Raw genomic sequence first — 23,843 nt, forward strand, 5'->3', positions numbered from 1 at the left:
AAATAGGTTTCCTTTAAGTCCAATGTCACCATCCAGGCGTCCTGAGAGAGCATTGGAATTAGCTGTTGCAGAGTAAGCATCTTGAACTTTGGAATTTCCAAAAGGTGTTTAACACAGAAAGGTCCAGAATAGGTCTCCATGAGTTTTGTTTTCTGGGAACCAGAAACAGCCTTGAATAAAACCCTTTTCCCATTTCCGAGAGTGGAACAGGCTCTATGGCTCTCATGGCCAGAAGAGCATCCACTTGAGTTAAGGCCTCTGACCATTGAAGTTTTGGCAGATCTGGCCAACCGTGAGTCCTTGGCAAAGTGTGAAAGTGGAACTTGTAACCTTTTAAAATCACGTCCAATACCCATCTGTCCTGGGTAGTATGAGTCCAATTTCTGTAAAAAAGAGACAGTTTTCCTCCGAGAGGGGCGTCCAGGTAAAGGGGTCCTGAAGCCCAACCGAGAGAGTCATTGAGTTTGCTTTCTTTGAGATTGGGATCTGTCTTCTCCCCTTCTAGGTGAAGAAGCAGTCCACTGTCTAGATCTGTAAGAGGTCTGGCCTTGACCACGACCTCTGGAGCGTCTATATCTTCCCCTTTGAGGCCTGTCAGACATGGGAAAGGACCAATTTTTAGAGGGCCAATTCCTGGAAAATCTAGGAGGCTGAACTTGCAAGCAATCTTTTACAGTCTGCATGGACTTTGCCTTTTCTTCCATCTTTTTAATAACTTCCTCAGCCTTAGAACCAAAAAGAACATCTTGTTGAACAGGGGCATCTAATAAGTTAGCCTTAACCTGTTCAGGTAAACTTTGTTCATGAAGCCAGGCATGTCTCCTAATCACAGTACCAGAGGCAGCAGCCCTGCAAGAAGCATCCAAAGCATCAAAACCACAATGTAAGCTATGCTTGTTAACCTGTTCAGTAGCATGCAAAACATCCTGAAGTTCCTTATCCTCTGCACAAGCAGGAAGGGAAGCAAGCTTTTGCTTTAAAACAGACAAAAGAAATTGCTGATATTTAAACATATGAAACTGGCAATTTAAAGCCCTTACAGACAGGGTAGCAGAAGTATACACCTTTTTTCCCCACCTGTCTAAAGCACGAGAATCCTTCTCAGAGGGAATAGGATTTTTAGAAGTAGCAACCTTAGCAGCCTTAGAGCCCTGAGAAATAGTTTCAGGATCTGCAGAAGGGTTTTTAAATAAAAATAAATGAGAGTCAGGAACCCTATAAAATCTATCAGGGCTTAGAAGGAGCAGGAGGCATGGAATCAGGATTCAAATTAGCCTCAGAAAAAGCATCATCTACAATGTCCAAGACAGGAGGGATAGCTAAAGGCCTATGCTGAGGAAGAAGAAGAAGAAATTATCTAAGCCTCTTTTTGGAAGCAGAATATTCCTGTCCTTCCCAATGAAAATGTTCCCTCATCTCATGTAAGGTTTCCCCAAAAGAAAAATCCTCAGGCGGAGAGGCCGAGGGCAAAGAATCCTCAGCATCCGAATCCTCATAAGGGGGAAAGGAATAGTCCTGATCAGAGGAAGAAACAGAAGATACAGAAGCCTGGTCAGAGGAATCCAGAGTAACATCCTGTCGAGGCCTTTTCTCAGGAGGGGGGTGAGAACCCCTAATCATTGTAAGCAAATCTTCAGCCATCCTCAATAATTGTTTTTGTGTCTTGGGAGTGGATTCAGAAGCAGCTTGAGCTGGAACTTTAGACTTAGTAGGAGTCTTTGTCTTTGCCTTTGAAATAGTGATGTGAGTAGGCCTGAAAACCCCCTCAGAAGCCGGTACCTGCACAGCGGTTCCGGACCCATCTGAAGGAGCGACGTCCGAAGGTCCTGCAGCAGTTAAAATAGTGGGCCTTGATGGCTCCCCATGGGAGTCCGTATCGGCCATCGGTTCAGAAGTGGCAGACGACAGGAGCTGCAAAAGCGCCTCACTGACAGCCGAACCGGACGCTGGCTCCAGCTGCAACGAGTCCTGTTTGGACCTCGGAGGCCTGTCTTTGCGCTTCTTTTGAACTCCGGTAGTGTCCGACATTCTATAATTGAAGTGTCTGCCAAAATAATTTAAAGCCCAATCGTACCTGCGCTTGATAGTACGAGAGTTGAACCTGGCACAGAACCGACAACAAGAAACGTCGTGGTCAGGGCCTAAGCAAGGTAGACAGTAAGAGTGGAAATCTTTATGAGGTATTTGTTTCCCACACGCTATACAATTATTTTCTGACATCGGAGGAACAAGAAAAAGATTCCCCAACGGGGTACTTAGCTTTGAGAAGAGAAGTAACAACTTCGGACCAACAACAACCAAATACGCTGTTCGAAAATCGCCAACCAACGTTTTGCGAGCTGCTTTCCACTGCACGGCAAGAAAGACTGGAGAAGATGGCGTCGGCTGAGGGCTATGTACCAAGGCGTACTGACGTCAGGATACTAGCTTATACAGCCGACGCCGGACCCAGACTTTGGGATTCTGGCCGACCTCGGGCTGCCTGCCGGCAGGAGCACCCTACAGTTATGACTGCAACAGTGAAACACGAAGAACATCTGTACTATGTCCTTCAAGGATGCATCTGCAGTCCTTACAAATGGGTAGAATACCATAGCCAAACTGGGGGAGGAGGAGAAATAAGATTATGGTGTAGCTAAGATCCCTTGCAAAACAGCAGTGGCAAAACCTGCTTGGGATCTGGAGTATAAAGGTAAATTATAATGCTTGGCAAATGTATGCACGGAGCTCCAAGTAGCAGCCTCTAAAATGTCTTTGGTAGCCACTCCTCGTAGGAAAGCTGTGGTAGTGGCTGTTGCCCTTGTAGAGTGAGGCCTGATGTTTTCTGGAGTTTTCTTCCCATGGTAGGAGTAACAAAATCTAATGCAATTTCCTATCCACTTAGAGATCGTCTGTTTTGAAATTGCTTTTCCTTCCATTCCTGTTGCATACGCTACCAGTAGTTGGTCAGTTTTTCTATTGCCCTTGGTCCTGTCCAGGTAGTAGCGTAGTTGTCTATGTACATCCAAGGTATGCAACAGTCTTTCCCCCCTGTTTTGTGGGTTGGGGAAGAATGTAGGTAGATGGATAGCTTGATTTAAAGATACCCTGGAGACCACCTTTGGCATAAAAGTAGGATTTGTTCTCATGGACACTATCTTGATGGAAGATCAGGAAGGGCTGTACTGCCATTAATGACTGTAGCTCAGATACCCTTCTTGCTGAAGTGATTGCAAGCAGGAAAGCAGTTTTCCATGATAAGTATTGTAAGTCTGCTGTTGCTGCTGGTTCGAAAGGAGGGAGTGTCAACTTTTCAAGCACGAAGTTCAAGTCCCACGCTGGCAATGGTGTCTTCCTAGGTGGCTTTACATTTTTAATTCCTCTCAGAAACTGCCTGAGCAGAGGATGTGAGAAGACTGGAGGATCCAAGTTGTATTCTGCTGAAATAGCTGATGCATGAATCTTAATGGAAGAATAGGACAGGCCGTTGTGGAAGAGCTCTGCCAAGTATTCCAGGATGTTGGCTATGTTTACCAGTGACACATTTTCTCCCTTTGTAGTACTCCAAATGTGATATCTTTTCCATTTTGCTGAATAATTTTTTCTTGTTGAGGGTCTGCGAGCCTCCAAGATAATGTCTTTAACCCTTTGGGATAAATTTGGGTTATTTGGTCTTATGCAATGTTCCAGGCAGTCAGCTGCAGTGTTTTCAGGTTTGGATGCAGGGTGTTGTAGTTGTTCTGTGTTAACAAGGGAACTAGAGGTAGAGTCCATATTTGTTCCCGAGACATGCTCCTCAGTAATGGGTACCAATGTTGCCTTGGCCAGTCTGGAGCTATCAGGATGATCCTTGGACGGTCCTCTGATTTTCAATAGCACCTTGTGCATCAAAGGAAGTGGTGGGAATGCATATGCTGTCAGGTTTTTCCAACTGAAAGATAGGGAGTCCACTTTCCAAGCAAGTGGGTAGTACGTCCTTGTGCAGAATTTCTTCAGTTGGTGATTGCGTGGGGATGCAAATAAGTCTATTTCTGGTAGCCCCGACTTTCTTGTAATGGTTTTGAAGATGTCCGGATGCAGCATCCATTCATGGGCATCCGTGGTAGTTCTGCTTAGTATGTCTGCTAGAATGTTTTCTTTTCCTGGCACAAAAATTGCTTGTAACTGGATGTTGAAGCTCAGGGCCACATTCCAGAGGTCCATTGCCATCCGGCATAGAGGGTACGAATGTGTGCCTCCCTGTTTGTTGATGTACCACATAACTGTGGTGTTGTCTGTCCTTATCAACAGTGGACCTTGTTGAAGAAATGGTCTGAATGTCTGAATTGCCAGTTTTACTGCCAGCATTTCCTTTTGATTTATGTGTAGGTGCAGCTGGTCTTGAGTCCATAAGCCTTGTATGCACTTGTCCAGCATGTGCGCCCCCCAACCGAGGTCTGAGGCGTCCGTTGTGATTGTCTGGCTTGGTTGAGTGCTGTGGAAGGGCAGTCCTTTGTTTGATTGACAGGCCTGAGCCCACCATTGGAATTCTTGTTTCAGGCATGGGATTAATGGAATTTGGGTTTCTAGGCTGTGCTTGTGCTGAGACCATAAATTCCTTAGGTACCACTGTAACTTTCTCATATGCAATCTGGCATGTGGAACCAATATTATGCAGGATGCCATGTAACCCAAGGCTTGCAGGACTTTTCTTGCTGTTAGCCGGTTCTGCTTTGTTAATGCCATGAAGTAGAGAGGGAGTTGCTCCTGTTTTTCTACTGTTAGGAATGCCATTTGTCTTTATGTGTCCAGTTCTGCGCCCAAAAAGGTTATCCTTTGGGATGGTATCAGCCTTGACTTTTTTATATTGACTGTATATCCCAGGGCTTGCAGTAGATAAATGACCCTTTTCAAGTCTTCTGTCAGCTTGTTTTTGTTGTCCGCTTGTAACAGGCAGTCGTTCAGGTAAGGGTAGATTTGGATTCCCTGAAGCCTGCAATGAGCAATTACTGATGCCAGGCATTTCATGAACACTCTAGGCGCAGTAGATAAGCCAAAGGGCAATGCTGAGAATTGATAATGCTCTGATCCTGCAAGAAATCTGAGGTATCTTCTGCAATTTGGTCGTATGGGGACGTGCAGGTATGCCTCCTTGAGATCTAGAGTTACCAGCCAAGACTCCTTGCCCAGCATGGGAAGAAGCTGCTGTAGGGTCAGCATTTTGAATTTTGGGACAATGAGGAATGTGTTTAAAGCGGACAGGTCGAGAATAGGTCTCCATTGGTTTTCTTTTCTTGGTACCAGGAAGAGTCTGGAGTAAAATCCCTGTCCTTGCTCCATAGATGGTACCTTTTCTACAGCTCTCATGCTTAGTAAGTGAGTTATTTGTTTTAGAGCTTCTGCCTTTTGATTTGGAGGTAGGTTTGGCATTCCTCTCTTCCTTGGTAGAGTATGGAAGTGAAACCTGTAACCTTGGTCTATTGTCTGCAAAATCCACTTGTCTCTTGTGATGTAATGCCAGTTTACTGAAAATAAGGCTAGCTTCCCACCTAAGGGTGCTTCTAGTTGTTCCCTGGTAGGCGGTGCCAGAGCCAAGTCACTGTGATTGTCCTGTAGTAGTGGTGGTGGCTGTATCTGTGGCTGTACCTCGCTGGTTGTTAGCCTGCCACTGGCGTCCCCTGTAGGCACCTCTGGATTGACCTCTGCCTCTTGAGCGCCTATTCCTGCCTCTCTGAGCTCTGGAGGTGTCTGGAAAGGACTCTTTTTGGAGGGCCAATTCCTGCTAAACCTTGGAGGTTGGACCTGTAAGAAATCTTTCACTGTCTGGACAGATTTTGCCTTCTCTTCCATCTTCTTCAGCACCTGTTGTGCAGGAGAGCCAAACAAATTGATCTTGTCCATGGGAGCATCTAGTAGCTTTGATTTGACATGATCTGGTAAGGCCTGCTCTTTTAACCATGCATGTCTTCTGATCACTGTGCCAGTCATGGCTGATCTAAAGGAAGCTTCCAGTGCATCATAGCCGCATTTTAAGGAATGATTACTGACCTGCTGAATGTTATGTACCATTTCCTGAACAGATTTTTTGTCTAATGGTTCATCTGAGGACAGCTTTTTAGTTAACTGGTCCAACATAAATTCTTGATACTGGATCATGTGGAATTGACAGTTCAAGGCCCTAGCTGAAAGAGTAGCTGAAGTGTAAATTTTTTACCCCATCTCTCTAAGGACCTGGATTCCCTTTCAAAGGGGAGGGGGTTTTTGGCAGAGGTAGCTGCTACAGCCTTAGGTCCCTGGGAGATAGTTTCGGGATCTGCAAAAGGAGCCTTATACAAATGATAATGTGTGTCCGCGACCCTGTAGTACCTATCGGGCTTAGCAGGGGCCGGAGGAAGAGAATCAGGAGCAGTACAAGCATCATTAAAAGCATCATCCACAACAGTAAGTACTGGAGGAATGGCTAAAGGCCTATGCTGTGGCAAATGCAGGAAGGTTCTAAGCCTTTTCCTAGTGTCTGAAAAATCCTGGCCCTGCCATTGAAATTGTTCCCTCATAGCATGCAAGGTTTCCCCAAAAGAAAATTCCTCAGGCGGAGAGGCTGAAGAAATGGACTCTTCTGCATCAGAGTCCTCATAAGGAGAAAAGGGGGCCTCTGGAGGGTTTGAATTATCTGATTCATCAGAGGAGCCATCTGAAGAAACTGGCTCAGGGGGCTCTACTCTAGTCCTCTTCTCTGGAGGTGGGTGAGAGGCCCTGTCTGGATGTGGTTGGGATCCCCAGATCAAAGAAATGAGATCCTCTGCTAGACTAAGCATTTCTGAACTAGAACTGGGCCTGTGAGAGGGGGTCTTAGCAGGCACAGTTTTGGTAGTTTTTGCTGCTTTAGCCCTGGCAAAGGCCTTAATCGACATGGATGCAGGAGGCCTAGCAGCTCCACGTGCAGGGGTAGAAATATCCAAAGGGATAGTTTCGGATAAATCCTGTGAACCTGCAAGAGCAGGTGGGATTTCAGTAGCAGATTCAGCCAAGCTGGATGAGGCCTCGGTAAGTGGCAAGCTTTCGGCCGAAGGAAGAACCGTGGACTCTGTTTCAGCTGAAACCGAGACACTCGCGGTTGGCTTAACCGCGGTTTCGGCCGAAACCACGGACCGCGAGTGTCTGTCCTTTTCCTTGCGTTTTTTAGAAATTTGCGTAGTCGGAGGATCCGACGGCATAATGTAAGCAAAATCGGAGCAGAAAAACTCTTCAGCAAATTTCGACCGACGTCTAAGCGTTCGTCGGTTGAAAGAAGCACAGGCTAGACAAGCTGCTACGTCGTGGGCTGGGCCTAAGCAAGGTAAGCAGTGAGAGTGGAAATCTTTATGAGGTATTTGTTTCCCACAAGTTAAACAGTTATTCACTTTTTCTGACATCGGCTGAGGCAAGAAAGAGTCCCCAACGGGGTACTTAGCTTTTTAGAAGTCTTCGGTAGTAGTAGAAGTATTCGGCAGAAGTAATCTCTGGTTCTGACCGACCGGCACTTGCGAACAGCTTCTGCTTCGGGCGCCACGCGGCAAGAAAGACTGAGGAAAATGGCGTCGGCTGATGCCTTTATAGCCGAAGAACTGCCACTATGACGTCGGGTGAAGTGCGACACCAGCCGAGGCCAGACCCAGACTTTGGAATCCGGCCGACCGAAGGGCTACCTGACGACAGGACAACCCATTTGTAAGGACTGCAGATGCATCCTTGAAGGACATCACCCTCAGAAGCCGGTGCCTGCTCAGTGGCTCCAGACCCATCTAAGGTAGAGACATCCGCGGGTTCAATACTTTAAAGTATCTCGCGGCATACCAGACTCCGAATGGGTCTCAGTAGAGGCCTGCGAATCAAAAGTAGCGGGTATCAGGGGCTGCAAAAGCACCTCACTGAGTACCGGCGACTGGCTTTCGGTTTTGGACCTAGACGGCCCGTCTTTCTTTGCGTTTTCTGTCTATTCTGGTAGTTGGATTGCTAACAGACGAAATTTCTGGATAGTTAAATCTTGAGCCAAAATATTTTGAAGCAAAAATATACAGACGCTTAAGAGTGCGTTGTTTAAATTTAGCACAAAACTGACAGCAAGGCACATTGTGGGTCAGGGCCTAGGCAAGGAATACAGTACAAATGAAAATCCTTATGAAGTATTTGCTTCCCACAAGTAATACAATTATTAACTTTTAATGACATTAAAGAGCAAGAAAAAGTTTCCCCAATGGGGTACTTGGCTTTAGGTTGAAGACTTCGGTTCAGAAACTCGAAAACAAAAATTTCAGGAGTCTACCGACCAGCACTTGCAAACTGCTTCTGCTTCGGGCACCGCACAGCAAGAAAGACTGATGAAAATGGTGTCAGCTGCATGTTTTATACCCCTGACGTCATGGAAGAAGGGACAGCAACCGACGCAGGACCCAAGACTTTGTTAATCAGGCCGACTGAGGGCAACCTGCCAGCAGATTACCCAAATGTAATGACTGCAACAGTGAAATCATCTGATAGTGCCTAGAGCCTGCTCTGAAGCGTAGGTACTTCCTGCAAGATTCCCTTAATGGAATATGCAGGTAAGCTTCCTTTAAATCTAAGGTTGCCAACCAGGCATCTTTGCCATGTTTATATTACGCTGTTGAAAACTCAAACTGTCAACAGCGCAGTAAGACACGAAAATGTCAAAACCCCCAAATATCAAACAAAAAAAACCACCCAAACAACACAAACTGCTCTCTGCAGGGGGGCAAGCCCCCCTGCACCTCCCACACTCCCCACTACTTAAATATACCAACTCCGAGATTGCACTACATTGCAGTAAACTGAAATTTCCCCTTAGAGATTTCCGTTTACATGCACAATGACTTTCGTTTTTGGCATTTTCGTGCAGACTATCAGTTTCAATACTGTCGGCCTTCAACAGGGTGAAGTAGACCCCTCTTTGCCTAGCATAGGAAGCACCTGTTGAAGTGTTAGCATTTTGAACTTTGGGATTACCAAAAAGGTGTTTAGAATAGAGAAGTCCAGGATACGACACCAGGAGCTGTCTTTTATGGGCACCGGAAAAGTCTTCAGTAAAAACTTGTCCCCTTTCTTCTGCTGGGACAGGTTGAATAGCCCTGATACTTAGAAGAGAGAGAACCTGCTGTTGAGCCTTTGCCCACTGATTTGGGGGGTAGGTCTGGCCAACCATTTGGTGTTGGTAAGGCGTGGAAGTGGAATCTGCATCCTTGGAAAACTATATTTAAAACCCATTTGCCCTGGGTAACTAGTTCCCAGTTTTTTTGCAAGGAGGGCGATCTTTCCCCCTAAGGGAGCACGCAGTTGAGCAGGGCTTGGAAGGTTTAAGGTTAAGTCATTGCGACATTTTTCCATAGGGGGGGGTCTCTCACTACTTCCAGCTTTGGAAGTGGAAGCCCCCCCCACTGCTTAAGCCTATGAGTACCTTGAGACTGTAGCCTAAGTGGTCTGCTGTTCCTGGGTTTGGACTGAAGGCCTGGAAGAGACAGGAAAGGACCAATTCTTAAAAGGCCAATGCCTGCTAAATCTAGGAGGCTGTACTTGCAGGAAATCTAACAGTTTGCATAGATTTAGCTTTTTCCTCCATCTTTTTATGGACGACTTCTGCTTTGTTGCCAAACAGGCAGTCTTGGTTTAAGGTAACATCCAGTAATTTAGCTTTAACATGATCTGGCAAATTTTGCTCCTTAAGCCAAGCATGCCTTCTAAGTACAGAACCAGTGACAGCAGCCCTGCAAGATGCTTCTAAGGAGTCAAAACCACAGTGCAAGGTAGGTTTACCAACTTGTTCAGCAGAATGCATTAAATCCTGTAATTCTTTATTTTCAGCACAGTCAGGAATCAACATTTTCTATTTAAGTACTCCCATAATATGCTGCTGATACTTTAACATATGAAAATGGCAGTTTTAAGGCCCTAATGGCCATAGCAGCAGAAGTGTATACCTTCTTACTCCATCTGTCCAAGGCCCTGGAATCTCTATCAGAGGGGGTAGGGTTTTTGGCAGTAGTAGCCTTAATGCCTTTAGGTCCTTGGGAAATGGTCTCTGGGTCCGCAACAGGATTCTTGAAGAGGAACTTGCGAGAGTCAGGTACTCTAATACCGGTCAGGCTTCCTGGGAGCTGGAGGTAAAGTGTCTGGGGCAAGGCTAGATTCCAAGAAGGCATGATCTACAATATCCAGGGCAGGAGGGATAGCTAAAGGCCTGTGTTGAGGGAGGAGTAAGAATTCCCTACACCTCTTTTTGGAGTCAGAGTAATCCTGGCTTTCCCAACGGAAATGCTCCCTAAGAGTGTGCAATGTTTCACAAAGAAAAATCTTCTGGAGGGGAAGCAGAGGGAATGGAATCCTCTGCATCAGAATCCTCATAGGTAGACAAGGGCAAATCCTGGTAATCAGAAGAAAGTAATAAGGTCTTCAGCCATTCTTATATATTTTTTTTTTTTTTATATAGACATACGGGCCTGACCATGTGGTTTGAACGTCTGTTTTCTAGGTGTGGGTCGAGTTTTAGGCCTTGAAGATGGCGTTTGTTTGAAATGCAAGTCAGTAGTCCTGAATACACCCTCAGAAGCCGGTGCCTGCAAAGCGACTCTGGACCCAAAGGTAGAGACATCCGCAGGTTCCATAGTCGAAGCATCTCGCGGCATACCAGACTCCAAATGGGTCTCAGTAGAAGCCTGCTAATCTGAAGTAAAGTGCCTCACTGAGTACCGGCGAACTCGCGACTAGTTTAACAGAAGCGTCCTAGGCAGCTTTGGACCTATGCGGTCTGTGTCTATCTTTACGTTTTTTCAGAATGTCGGTAGTCAGATTGCTTACCGAAGCCATTTCTGGATAGTTAAACAGAGTACCAAAATAATTTGCTGCAAAAAGAAAGACTACGAATAGTCCGGTGGTTGAATAAGGAACAAAAGAGACAGCGAGGGACATCATGGTCTAGGCCTAAGCAAGGAATGCAGTACGAATGAAAATCTTTGAGGTATTTGCTTTTCACAGGTAATACAATTGTTAACTTTTACTGACATCAGTTAAGAGCAAGAAAAAGGATCCTCAACAGAGTACTTAGCTTTTTTGAAGACTTCGGTTCTGAAACTCGAAAACGAAAATTTCAGGAGTTGGCCAATTGGCACTTGCGAACTGCTTCTGCTTCGGGCACCGTGTGGCAAAAAAGACTGATGTAATGGTGTCGGCTGCATGTTTTATACCCCTGACGACCTGACATCATGGAAGAAGAAGAGAGCATCCAATGCAGAAATCCAAGACTTTGACATTCAGGCCGGCTGAGGGCTACCTGCAGGCAGATAACCCAAATGTAGACTGCAACAGTGAACCATGAACATCAGAGGCAAATTATAGTGTTTTGTGAAAGTGTAAACAGAAGACCAAGTGGCAGCCTCCAAAATATCTTTAGTAGGGACACCCCTTAAAAAGGCTACAGAAGTGGAAGCTGCTCTAGTTGAGTGGGTCTTAACCCTTGAGGAGGAACCTTGCCATGAAAAGAACGACAAAAGTTGATGGAATGTGCAATCCATTTAGAAATGGTTTGCCAAGAAATAGCCTTGCCCTGGGCTCCAGGGGCAAAGCTGACCAACAACTGTGATGTTTTCCGAAGGTCTTTAGTCCTGTCCAGGTAAAACCTGAGCTGTCTGTGCATATCAAGAGAATGCAGGATCCTTTCACCTTTATTATGAGGATTAGGAAAGAATGTGGGAAGGTGTATGGACTGATTAAGAGTCAAGCTAGAAACCACCTTAGGCATAAAGGAGGGGTTGGTTCTCAGAGAGACCCTGTCTGGATGGAAAATAATAAAAGGCTCCACAGCCAAAGCCTGCAGCTCTGAAACCCTCCTAGCTGAAGTTTATAGCCAAGAGGAAAGCAGTCTTCCAAGAGAGAAACTTTAAAGCTGCAGAGGCAGCTGGCTCAAAAGGAGGAAGAGTGAGTTTCTCTAGAACAAAATTAAGATCCCATGCTGGAGAAGGTGCCCTTCTGGGAGGTTTTAAGTTACAAGCACCTCTGAGAAACATTTTCATCAAGCGATAAGAGAAAATGGGTTGTTCAAAAGAACAATGAGCACAAATGGCTGAAGCGTGGAGCATGACAGAAAAGGAAAGACCACCCTGAAGCAATTCAGCCAGGTATTCCAAGATCAGAGGAAGGGTAGGCTGAGAAGAACCCCCCCTCCCAGCCTGCATCCAATGAGAAATCCTTTCCCATTTGCCAGCGGAGCACTTCCTAGTGCTAGGCCTCCTGGCCTCCCTCAGCACATCAACCACCTGCTGGGAAAGGGAAGAAGATAAGGAAGGAGTCAAACTATGAGCCATGCTGCCAAGTGAAGGGACTGAAGATGAGGATGCAGAATAATTCCCCCTTCCTGAACCAAAAGATCTGGCTTCAGAGGAAGATGCCAAGGAGGGAATTGGGAGAGACTGCGAAGCAGCGGATACCAATGCTGCCTGGGCCAGTCCGGAGCTATGAATAGTCCTTGGTCGTTCGTCCCTGATCTTCAAAACCACTCTGGGTAGAAGAGGAAGAGGCAACGTCCAAGGGAAGGACAAAGCATCCACTCGCCAAGCCCTGCTATGATGCTGTCTGGTGCAAAAGAGGCAGAAGATTGCCCGGGGAGGAGAAAGAGCCACCTGAGGTGTGCCCAAACCTTGAATGATGCTGTAGAAAACTGTCCTGTTCAGCTGCCACTCGTGAGGATCCAGGGTTCGCCTGCTCAACTGGTCTGCCAAATCAATGAGCCTTTCCTGAAAGGGACTGAGCTAGGAGATGCAGGTCCATGGATGATGCCATGGACCAAAGATTCATGCTTTGTCTACACAGGGGGCAAGAGCTTGTCCCTCTCTGGTTGTTGTAGTACCACATGACTGTGGTATTGTGTGTTCTGACAAGTAAGGTCCCTGGAGAAAGAAGATGCTTGAAGGCTAGTAAGGCTTGTTGAACTGCAATCAACTCTTAGATTTATGTGCAGGTGCATCTGCTGGGCGTTCCACCGTCCCTGTATGCATCTGCCATCCAGGTGTGCTCCTCTGGCATAGTCCGATGTGCCTGTAGTCAGAACTTGAGTGGCAGGTGGTGTCTGAAAGGGCATGCCCTTTTTTTGTAGAAAGGCTGTTGCCCACCACAGAAACTGCAGAGATGGAAGCAGAGGGATCATCATATCCAGGGTCCTGTTTGTGTTAACACCAATGTTCTTGGGGTACCATTGCAATTTTCTCATATGCAGTGTTGCATATGGAATCATGAGAATACAAGATGCCATGAATCCCAGTCCTTGAAGTAAACTGAAAGTTGTCTGCTTCTCCTGGGTGAGATAGATCTGGGCAGCTTGTGTTCAGACTCGCTCCCAGGAATGTTATCTCCTTGGATGGTACCATTTTTGATTTTTCCTCGTTGAGATTGTAACCCAAGGAAGAGAGAGGAGTCTTTACGAATTCCAGATCCTTTAATAGCTGCTCCTGAGAACTTGCTTGAATCAGATAGTCCAAGTATGGGTAAATCTGAATTTTCTTCTGCCTGCAAAAAGCAATGACTGGAGCCAGGCACTTTGTGAAGACTCTGGGAGCAGTAGATAAGCCAAAGGGCAGCGCAGAAAATTGATAATGCTGCTTGCCCACTCTGAAATGAAGATGCTGCCTGCAACGTTTCCTGATAGGGATGTGCAGATAAGCCTCTGAGATCCAAGGTTAACAGCCAGGAATCTTTTTCTAGCATTGGCAGCAAGTGATGCAGGGCGTGCATTTTGAACTTTGGAATTACTAGAAAAGAGATCTAGGATAGGATGCCAGGTGCCTTTTTTTGGAACTAGGAAAAGCCTGGAATAAAAGCCCTGGCCTACCTGCTGAGCAGGAACTGATTCTATTGCTTCCAGATGAAACAAATAAAATTTGTTTTTCTACTTCTGCCTTCTGGTTTGAAGGAGCGTCTGGGAATCCCTTGGGAGCTGGAAAGGTGCGGAAAGAAAACTTGTGCCCTAGGAACACCGTTCTGAGCACCCATTTGTCGTTTGTGATAGAGGCCCAGACATCTGAAAAAAGGGCCAACCTTCCCCCATAGGACTCCCCAGGCAAGCAAGAAAGTACAGTTTTGTACCTACCATAAATGTAGATGTTCGAGTGCTAATACAGCTGCAGTAATCACAGATGGGTTCTCTGCCATCAGGCGGGTCCTCGGTTGGCCGAATTCCAAAGTCTAGGTCCGGTGTCGGTTGCTGTCGCCTTCTTTCCTGACATTCGTGCGACAGGGGTATACAAGACACAGCCAATGCCATTTTCTTCAGTCTTTCTTGCCCCAGATGTCAGGTGCCCCCAGAAGGAAGGCAATACATAAATTATATATATAATTATGCAATGCAATATAATCAAAATTCAGTAGTTGCAAGCAAATACACCATAGAAGGATAACCCAATCAGGTTGTATGAGGTGTTAGCCACTAGGCCTTTACCAAGAGGGGAAGGAGGGAGGGAAACCTGTACTGCAGCTGTATTAGCACTCGAACATCTACATTTATGGTAGGTACAAAACTGTACTATGTTCATCGTGCATACAGCTGCAGTAAATCACAGATGGGTAGAATCCCAAAGCTACGCACAGGGTGGTAGGCACTAGGTGGAACTGGGAAGAGGCAGAATGCCCTGCAACACAGCAGTGGCAAAGCCTGCTCTAGTTTTGGAGTATAAAGGCAGGTGGTAGTGTTTTGTGAAGGTATGTACAGAACTCCAAGTGGCTGCCTCCAAAATATGTTTGGTAGGGACTCCTCTGAGGAAGGCTGTAGAGGTAGCTGTGGCCCTTGTGGAGTGGGATCTGATGCCTGTAGGAACAGATTTGCCATGAAAGGAGTAACAAAACCATATGCAGTGGCCTATCCATTTTGAAATTGTCCGTTTGGAAATTGGCTTCACTTGAGCTCCTACAGCATAGGACACAGAGTTGTTCTGATTTCCTGAAAGGCTTTGTTCTGTCCAAATAGTAACGTAGCTGTCTATGGATGTCTAAGGAATGTAGCAGCCTTTCCCCTTTGTTTTGAGGATTGGGGTAAAAGGTAGGTAAGTGTATGGCCTGATTTAAAGCTACCCTGGATACTACTTTAGGCATAAATGACGGGTTGGTTCGTAGGGAAACCCTGTCCTGATGGAAGATGAGAAAAGGCTGCACAGCCATGAGGGCTTGTAGTTCCGAAACCCTACGAGCTGAGGTAATGGCCAGAAGGAAAGCTGTTTTCCAGGACAAATATTGCAAATCTGTTGAGGCAGCTGGTTCAAAGGGGGGCAATGTTAATTTTTCTAGAATGTAATTAAGATCCCAGGCTGGTATTGGTTGTTTCCTTGGAGGTCTTATATTCTTCGCCCCTCTGAGGAACTGTCTTAAGAGTGGGTGAGAGAATAAGGGTGGATCAGTGTTGTATTCTGCAGAAATGGCTGAGGCATGAATTTTGGAGGAAAATGAAAGACCACTGTTCAACAGCTCAGCTAGATACTGTAATGTCTGAGGCAAATTCAGTTTTCTAGGATCCTGGCCTTTTTTCTCATTCCAAGCAAAACCGTTTCCATTTTGCGGAGTAAGCCTTTCTAGTAGATGGCCTTCTGGCCTCCAAAATGACATCCTGTACCTCTTTGGAGAGTAGGGTCTGTCGTGGTGTTAAGGAATTTTCCATGCAGTCAGATTGAGTGTTTTCAGTTGACTGTGAAGAGTTTTGTAGCTGTGCTGAGTCAGTAGAAGAGGCATTAGAGGTAGGGTCCAGGGAGGAGTATGTGTTAAGCTCCTCAGGAGTGGGTACCAGTGTTGTCTTGGCCAATCTGGAGCAATCAGTATCATCTTCGGTCTGTCTGCTCTTGCTTTCAAGAGCACCTTGGGCAGAAGAGGCAAAGGTGGGAAGGCGTAAACTGTTCGTGCTGCCCAACTGAAAGAAAGGGCGTCCACTCTCCAGGCCTTTGGATGGAAGGTCCTTGTGCAGAACTTTGTCAATTGATTCCTGTGGGAGGCAAAGAGATCTATGTCTGGCCTTCCCCACGCTTGGATTATCTTTGTAAACACTTGAGGATGCAACTTCCATTCGTATGGGTCTGTCATTTCTGCTTAGATTGTCTGCCAGGGTGTTTTCCAATCCTGGCAGGTACTGTGCTTGAAGTTCGATTTGCCATTCCAGAGCCAAGTTCCAAAGTGACATGGCTAGCCTGCACAGGGGGTATGAATGTGTTCCTCCTTGTTTGTTTATGTACCACATTACTGTGGTGTTGTCTGTTCTTATCAATAATTGCCCTGGATGCAGGAGGTCCTTGAAAGCTGTAAATGCATTTATCACTGCTAGCATTTCCTTTTGATTGATGTGAAGGTGCTTTTCCTTTTGGGACCATTTGGCCTGAATGCACCCGTCTGTCATGTGTGCCCCCCAAGCGTAGTCTGAGGCGTCTGTTGTGATGACTTGATTTGCTTGAGGCTTGCAGAATGGTAGACCTGTGTTTGTTTGGCATGCTTGGGCCCACCATAGAAATTCCTGTTGCAAATATGGGATTATTGGTATTATTGTTTCCAAACTGTGGCTGTGTCGAGACCATAGGTTTTTTAGGTACCATTGAAGTTTCCTCATATGCAACTTTGCACATGGGATTAGAAGAATGCAAGATGCCATGAAGCCCAAAGCCTGCAGGATTTTCCTTGCAGTTAGCCTGGTACAATTTGCTAGTATTTTGAAGTACTGAGTTAATTGCCCCTGTTTTTCTGGCGTAAGATAGGCCATCTGGGTGTTTGTGTTCAAGTTGGCACCCAGGAAAGTGATTTTCTGAGATGGTGTTAGCCTGGATTTCTCTTTGTTGACTGTGTATCCCAGCGAATTCAATAACCGTGTTACATAAGCCAGATGTTCCAGAAGTATGCGTTTGCTGTCCGCTTGGATCAGGCAGTCGTCCAAATAAGGGTAAATTTGCATCCCTTGAAGTCTGCAGTAGGCAATTACTGATGCAAGGCATTTCGTGAATACTCTGGGCACAGTAGATAAGCCAAAGGGCAACGCAGAGAATTGCTAGTGGATTGAACCTGCAACAAATCTGAGGTATCTTCTGCAGCTTTGTCTGATTGGGACATGCAGGTATGCCTCCTTGAGGTCCAATGTTACCAGCCAAAACTCCTTGCCCAGCATGGGAAGAAGCTGCTGTAAGGTGAGCATCTTGAATTTTGGCACGAGTAGAAATGTGTTTAGGATGGACAAGTCCAAAATGGGTCTCCAGTCGGTTCCTTTCCTTGGTACCAGGAATAGTCTGGAATAAAAACCTTGACCTTGTTCGTGAGTAGGTACCTCTTGAATAGCTTTCATGTCCATGAGCTTTGAAATTTGTATTTGAGCCTCTGCCCTTTGATTGTGTGGCAGGTTCGGCATGCCTCTCATTTTTGGAAGAGTGTGAAAATGAAATCCGTAGCCTCTGTTTATGATGTCCAGGATCCATTTGTCTGTTGTGATAATATGCCAATTTATTGTAAATAATGCCAGCTTTCCTCCCAAAGGTGCTGCCAGCTGAGACTTGCTTGGCATGAAAAGGGGAAAGTCATTGGTTTTGTTTCCTGTATTGTTGTGCACCGTCTTCGCCACCTCTTTGTTGTGGAGTTTGCCATTGTCTACCTCTATATGATCCTTGAGATTGTCCTCTGCCCCTTGTGCGCCTGTATCTACCTCTTTGGGGTTTGTCCGTGGCTGGAAAGGACCAGTTTTTTGAAGGCCAATTTCTGCTAAAACGTGGTGGTTGAACCTGTAGAAAAGCTTTGACAGTTTGCATAGATTTAGCTTTTTCTTCCATTTTCCGTAGCATCTCCTCAGCATTAGTACCAAATAATACATCCTTTTGTAAAGGTGCATCTAGTAGTTTAGCTTTAACATGATCAGGCAAGGTTTGTTCCCTAAGCCAGGCATGTCTACGAATGACTGATCCTGTAACAGCAGCTCTACTTGAGGCCTCTAGAGCATCATAGCCACATTGTAAGGTGCGTTTACCCACTTGTTCTGCACTATGCATCATATCCTGCAACTCCTTCAAATCTGGTTAAGGTTGTGGCATTTTATTCCTTAATTGTGATAACAGAAACTGCAGATATTTAAGCATATGGAACTGACAATTTAAGGCCCTCATGGCTAGGGTGGCCGAGGTATATACCTTTTTTCCCCACCTTTCTAAGGATCTAGACTCGCTTTCAGAAGGTAGTGGATTCTTAGCAGTAGAGGCCTTCATTCCCTTGGGGCCTTGAGAAATGGTTTCAGGGTCAGCATTATGGCTTTTGTAAAGAAATTGGTGAGAGTTAGGAACTCTGTAGTACCTATCAGGCTTGACTGGGGCAGGAGGCAGGGAATCCGGATTAAGGCAAGCCTCCGAGTAAACATCATCAAGAATGTCCAAGACAGCAGGTATCGCCAGAGGTCTGTGCTGAGGTAGCAAAAGTAATTCCCTAAGTCTTTTCTTGGAATCAGAAAAGTCTTGGCCTTCCCAATGGAAGTGTTCCCTCAAGGTATGCAAGGTTTCCCCAAAAGAAAAATCCTCTGGGGGAGATACAGAAGGGATGGACTGCTCTACATCAGAATCTTCAAAAGGGGAGTACGAGTGTTCCTCTTCATCAGAATGTTCTGAAATAATGGAGCCCTGGTCAGAAGAGACAGAATCTTCCTCCACTCTGGGTCTCTTGTCCGGAGGGGGTTGGGAACCCCTGATAAGAGTAATTAAATCCTCAGCCATTTTTAGCATCTGCTTTTTAGGCATGGGGCCTGGAGATGGGCCCTGTGCAACAGGCCTCTTGGGATGCATGGCTGATTTGGACTTAGTAAATGCCTTTATGGAAAAGGAAGATGAGGGTCTAAAGACATCATGGGTGGAAGTGAACCTGTCCACATTAGGAGGCTCAACACTCACAGTGACTTCGGCAACTGTAGTCTGGGTATGGGCCGAGGCACCTGCGGTCTCGGTTACAGAAGACACCGCCAGAGAAGTGTCGTCGGTAGTCAGGGGCTGCGTAGGCGCCTTGCTGAGAACCAGACCACATGTAGCCAGTTTTGGCGTGGTGTCGGTGGAGACCGCGGACCTCGCGTGTCGTTTTGTCCTTGCGTTTTCTGGACAAAACGGTAGTCGGAGACTCCGACGACATTTTATAATCAAAAGCTTTACCAAAAAAGTGCTGGGCAAACTCCGCCCGACACTTAATAGTGCGTTTATTGAAAGTAGCGCAAAAGCGACAGCCCGAGACGTCGTGGTCTGGGCCTAAACAAGGTATGCAGAGGGAATGGAAATCCTTATGCGGTATTTGCTTCCCACAAGAAATACAATTGTTAACTTTGTCTGACATCGGTCTGAGGCAAGAAAAGTTTCTAGCGGGTACTTAGCTTTAAAGAAGACTTCGGTTTCCAAATTTTCGTAATTTCAGGAGCTGGCCGACCGGCACTTGCGAACTGCTTCTGCTTCGGGCACCGCGCGGCAAAAAAGACTGAAGAAAATGGCGTCGGCTGTGTCTTATATACCCCTGTCGCACAGACGTCAGGAAAGAAGGCGACAGCAACAGACGCCGGACCTAGACTTTGGAATTCGGCCGACCGAGGACCCGCCTGACGGCAGAGTACCCATCTGTGATTACTGCAGCTGTATGCACGATGAACATCAGGCAGAAGTTATAAAAGGTCATTGAGAGTGCTTTGATTGAGATGCAGGCTTGGAGCTTCCTGCCTTAGAAGTGGAAGCCTGCCACTGCCTAGACCTTTGAGGGGTAAGCTGTCTGTCCCCTAGAATCTTTGTAACCCCTAGTCCTGGAACAGTTCTGTCTGCTGGTATCAGGAAAGGTCCAACTCTTGGAAGGGTAATTCCTGCTAAAGCGAGGGGGGCTGAACTTGCAGAAAATCCAACAGTTTGCATGGAGTTGGCCTTATCCTCCATATTCTTAAGCACCTCCTCAGCTTTACTGACAAAATGATTGTCTTTATGCAAAGGTACATACAAAAGCTTAGACTTGACAGGTTCTGGAAGAGGCTGTTCTCTGAGCCAAGCATGCCTTCTAATAACAGATCCAGTAGCTGTAGCCCTACTGGACACCTCAAGGATGTCAAAACCACAATGCAAACAATGCTTATTGACCAGAATGGCTGAATTCAACAAATCCTGCATGTCTTTACTCTCTGCCAAAAGAGGTACATTTGCAATCTTAGACTTAACAGCCTCCAAGTTGTGCTGTTGGTACTTCAGCATATGAAAAAAGACAACTGGTAGCCTTTAATAGCTAGGGTGGCAGAGGTATAAACTTTCTTACCCCACCTATCTAGGTTCCTAGATTCTCTGTCCGAAGGAAAAGGGATTCCTGGTAACAGTGGCCTTAACCCCTTTAGGGCCCTGAGAAATAACCTCTGGATCCGCCAACGGATTCCTGAAAAGAAATAAATGAGAATTAAGGACTCTGTAGTACTGGTCAGGTTTCCTGCGAGTATGGGGAACCGAATTTGGAGACCAGGAATGTTACAGAAAATCAACTTCCAACACAGGAGGACTAGCAAGAGGCTTATGCAGAGGTAAATCAAGAAACTCCCTAATCTGTTTTTTTAAATTGGGGATAATCCTGGCTTTCCCATTTAAAATGTTCTGTGAGGGTACTTAAGTGTCCCCAAAAGAAAAATCCTCTGGAGGAGAAGCTAAAGGAATCGACTCCTCTGCATCTGAATCCTCAAAGGGAGAAAAAGCCAAAGAAAATTCCTCATCAGCAGAAATGCTGGAAGAAACAGATCCTGAACAGGACAAAACCTCAGGAGAAACCTCCCTACTTCTTTTAGGAGGGTGAGGCTGAGAACCCCTGATAAGAGTTAACAAATCATTAGCCATTTTAACCATCTGTGATTGAGGAGAACTAGAAGGAACAGGAGCGTGCCTTTTCACAGGCTTACGGATGGAAGGCTTACCTGCAAGCCTGAAGGACTCAGGAGGCCTGACAACCACCGAAGCAGCAGGAATAGAAGGAAGAAGTTTGCTGTCAGATCGCAAAATGGAGGCTTCGGACCCAGAGTCAGCTTAGCTGTGCCGGCTCTAGCAGAAGAGGCGACAGGTCGGAAGACAAAGTGGAGGCTGAAGGCCTAAGGGACTCTACTCAAGCAAGGCCTGCAGTTGTACACCTGTGGACTGCAAAAGCATCTCACTGGCTCCCGCCTGACTATCAACTTAGCCTCATCTGAGGACTGCTTTTTCGGAATATCCGAAGCTTGAAGACCGGCGTACGCCACACCCACAAACTTAGGCCAAACTCCGAAATGCCTAGCCAAAATCTTATCCAGACGACGGATAGTACGTGGATTAAAGGAGGTACAAATATTACAACTGGGAACATCGTGATCATGGCCTAAACAGATAATGCAATAGGAATGAAAATCTCTATGGGGAATCTGCTTTCCACAGGTAAGGAAATCAACTTTTTCTGACATTCGTTAAGGCAAGAAGAGAGGATCCCCAGTGGGGTACTTTTAGCTGTAGTAGACCAACTCTTTGTAGTCGGAATTCAAAGGTAAACTGTCGACTGGCACTTGTGCATAAAAAGCTTCTGCTTCGGGCTCCGTGGCAAGGAAGACAGAGGAAGTGACGTTGGCTGCCTCCTTTTGTATCAGACGCCCTGACATCATTTACTTACCTTTGGTATTCTGGCCGACTGAGGGCTACCGGGAGCTGGATAACCCATTTGTTAGGACTGCAACAGTGAAACACGAACATCAGTGTGTGTTATTACAGGCTTACATTATTTTTGGAAAGCTAGTTGTACTTCAGCATTAGAATGACTCACCTTTATTGTTTAATGTTTCTCTGCCCTTTTTTCAATGCAATGTCCACAAACCTGTGTGCTGCTTCCTGCTTCTACATTTGCAGGAAGCTTGGCTTCCTTCTCAATGTAGTGATATCAAGTTATACTCAGAAGCCTTACTTAAGCATTATGTTGCAGACACAGCATGCCTACCAGTGTGTGTGTCATTTGCATTGTGGAAAGGTCCTCAGTTTTATTTTTCATTTATTTTAATAAAAAAACACTCCCAACAGCAGCTGTTTTTTTTACATGCTATAAAGCAAGTTTAGAGGTGCAACCATGGGTCCATGTGCCAGTAGCACACTTGTGTTCACTAAAGCATGAAGTCCATCATTCACTGTAGTGGCATGGCATCCAAAGGAAGACAAGGTAAAATATAATGTAAAACAATGCAAAATAAGGGGCATTTGACAGGTGTGAGGAGTGCTAAATAAGAAGCCTACGTCTGCTCAAAAAAAGAAAAAAACAATACTTGTGACTACAGCCACTTCAAGTATTTAAAATGACTACTGCTCCACTGGTACAGATGTCCAACCTGAAACTTCTCAATCTTTCGGCTGCTCCCATTAGGGGTCGCCACAGCGGATTATCCGTTTCCATTTCTTCCTGTCCTATGCCCTATGCACCTTGCTCTATCACACCAACCACCTGCATGTCCTCTCTCACCACATCCATAAACCTTATCTTACGCCTTCCTCTTTTCCTGTTACCTGGCAGCTTCATCCTTAGCATCTTTTTCCCAATATACTCTGCATCCCTCCTCAGCACGTCCAAACCAACATAATCTTGCCTCTCTGGCTTTGTCTCCAAAGCTTCCAACCTGGGCTGACCCCTCTAATATACTTATTTCTGATCCTGTTCACCCTAGTCACACCCAGTGCCAATCTTAACATCTTTAACTCTGCCACGTCCAGCTCTGACTCCTGACTTTTTGTCAATGCCACTGTCTCCAACCCATATAACATAGCTGGTCTCACTACCCTCTTGTAGACCTTCCCTTTCACTCTTACTGGTACCTGTCTGTCACAAATCACTCCTGACACTCTTCTCTACCCACTCCATCCTGCCTGTACTGTCCTTCACCTCTCTTCCACACTCACCATTACTCTGAACTGTTAATCCCAAGTATTTAAACTCATCCACCTTAGTCACCTCTACTCCCTGCATCCTCACCATTCCTCTATCCTCCCTCTCATTCACACACACATTATCTTAGTCCTGCTGGCCTTCATTCCTCTTCTCTCTAAAGCACATCTCTACCTCTCCAGGGTCTCCTCCACCTGTTCCCTACTCTCACTACAGATCACAATGTCATCTGTAAACATCATAGTCCACGGGGACTCCTGTCTGATCTCGTCTGTCAACCTGTCCATCACCATTGCAAATAAGAAAGGGCTCGGAGCTGATCCTTGATGTAATCCCAACTCTACCTTAAACGCAACCGTCACTCCCACCACAGACCTCACCACTGTCGCACTACCCTCATACACATCCTGTACCACTCATACATACTTCTCTGACACTCCAGACTTCCCATACAATACCACAACTCCTCTCTATTCACCCCAAATGAAAAGTTACTGCAAAATCAATTTAATACAATAAAATGTGGGTGCCACCACTTAGAATACCACAGCCCATGTGCACCCTGACAATCTACAATGTTCCCGGAAGTACAGGTACCAGCTGACTGTGGCAAACTGGTAAGCATGGTGATGCAAAACCAGGAAATACTGTTGCCTGAAGGATAGTGACCTGTGATTAGTATTGTTGGTGTCTTGAACACAGATTTTTCAAAATAAACTCCCCAAATGACTGAAGCAAACTGAGAATCACTCATACCAAACCACACAGCTATTTTATTAAATACAGTAGCTTTAGTTTTCACTGCACATGATCTTTAACTTCTTGCATTCTTTGGCAAAGGAATCTGTCTCCACCTGTATGATGTTGCAGACACAGGGAAATGTGCAACTCCCCCAGTCAGACAGCACCCATAAAATTATAGGCAATTACGTAGTCTTACTCATGTCAGCAGCTGCTGAAAAAAAGTGTACTGT

The 23,843-nt window shown here is 45.9% G+C and overlaps 1 protein-coding gene across 1 annotated transcript in view; it reads right to left on the reverse strand.

Annotated features, from left to right (window-relative positions):
- NUDT3 (nudix hydrolase 3) overlaps positions 1 to 23,843 on the reverse strand; it is a 578,627-nt gene that overhangs the window by 200,620 nt on the left and 354,164 nt on the right. The gene's annotated exons all lie outside the window — the stretch shown is intronic.

This window comes from Protopterus annectens, chromosome 7.part0, assembly GCF_019279795.1.
Source record: "Protopterus annectens isolate FY-2018-M chromosome 7.part0, PAN1.0, whole genome shotgun sequence".
In the NCBI taxonomy this organism is placed as follows: domain Eukaryota; kingdom Metazoa; phylum Chordata; order Ceratodontiformes; family Protopteridae; genus Protopterus; species Protopterus annectens.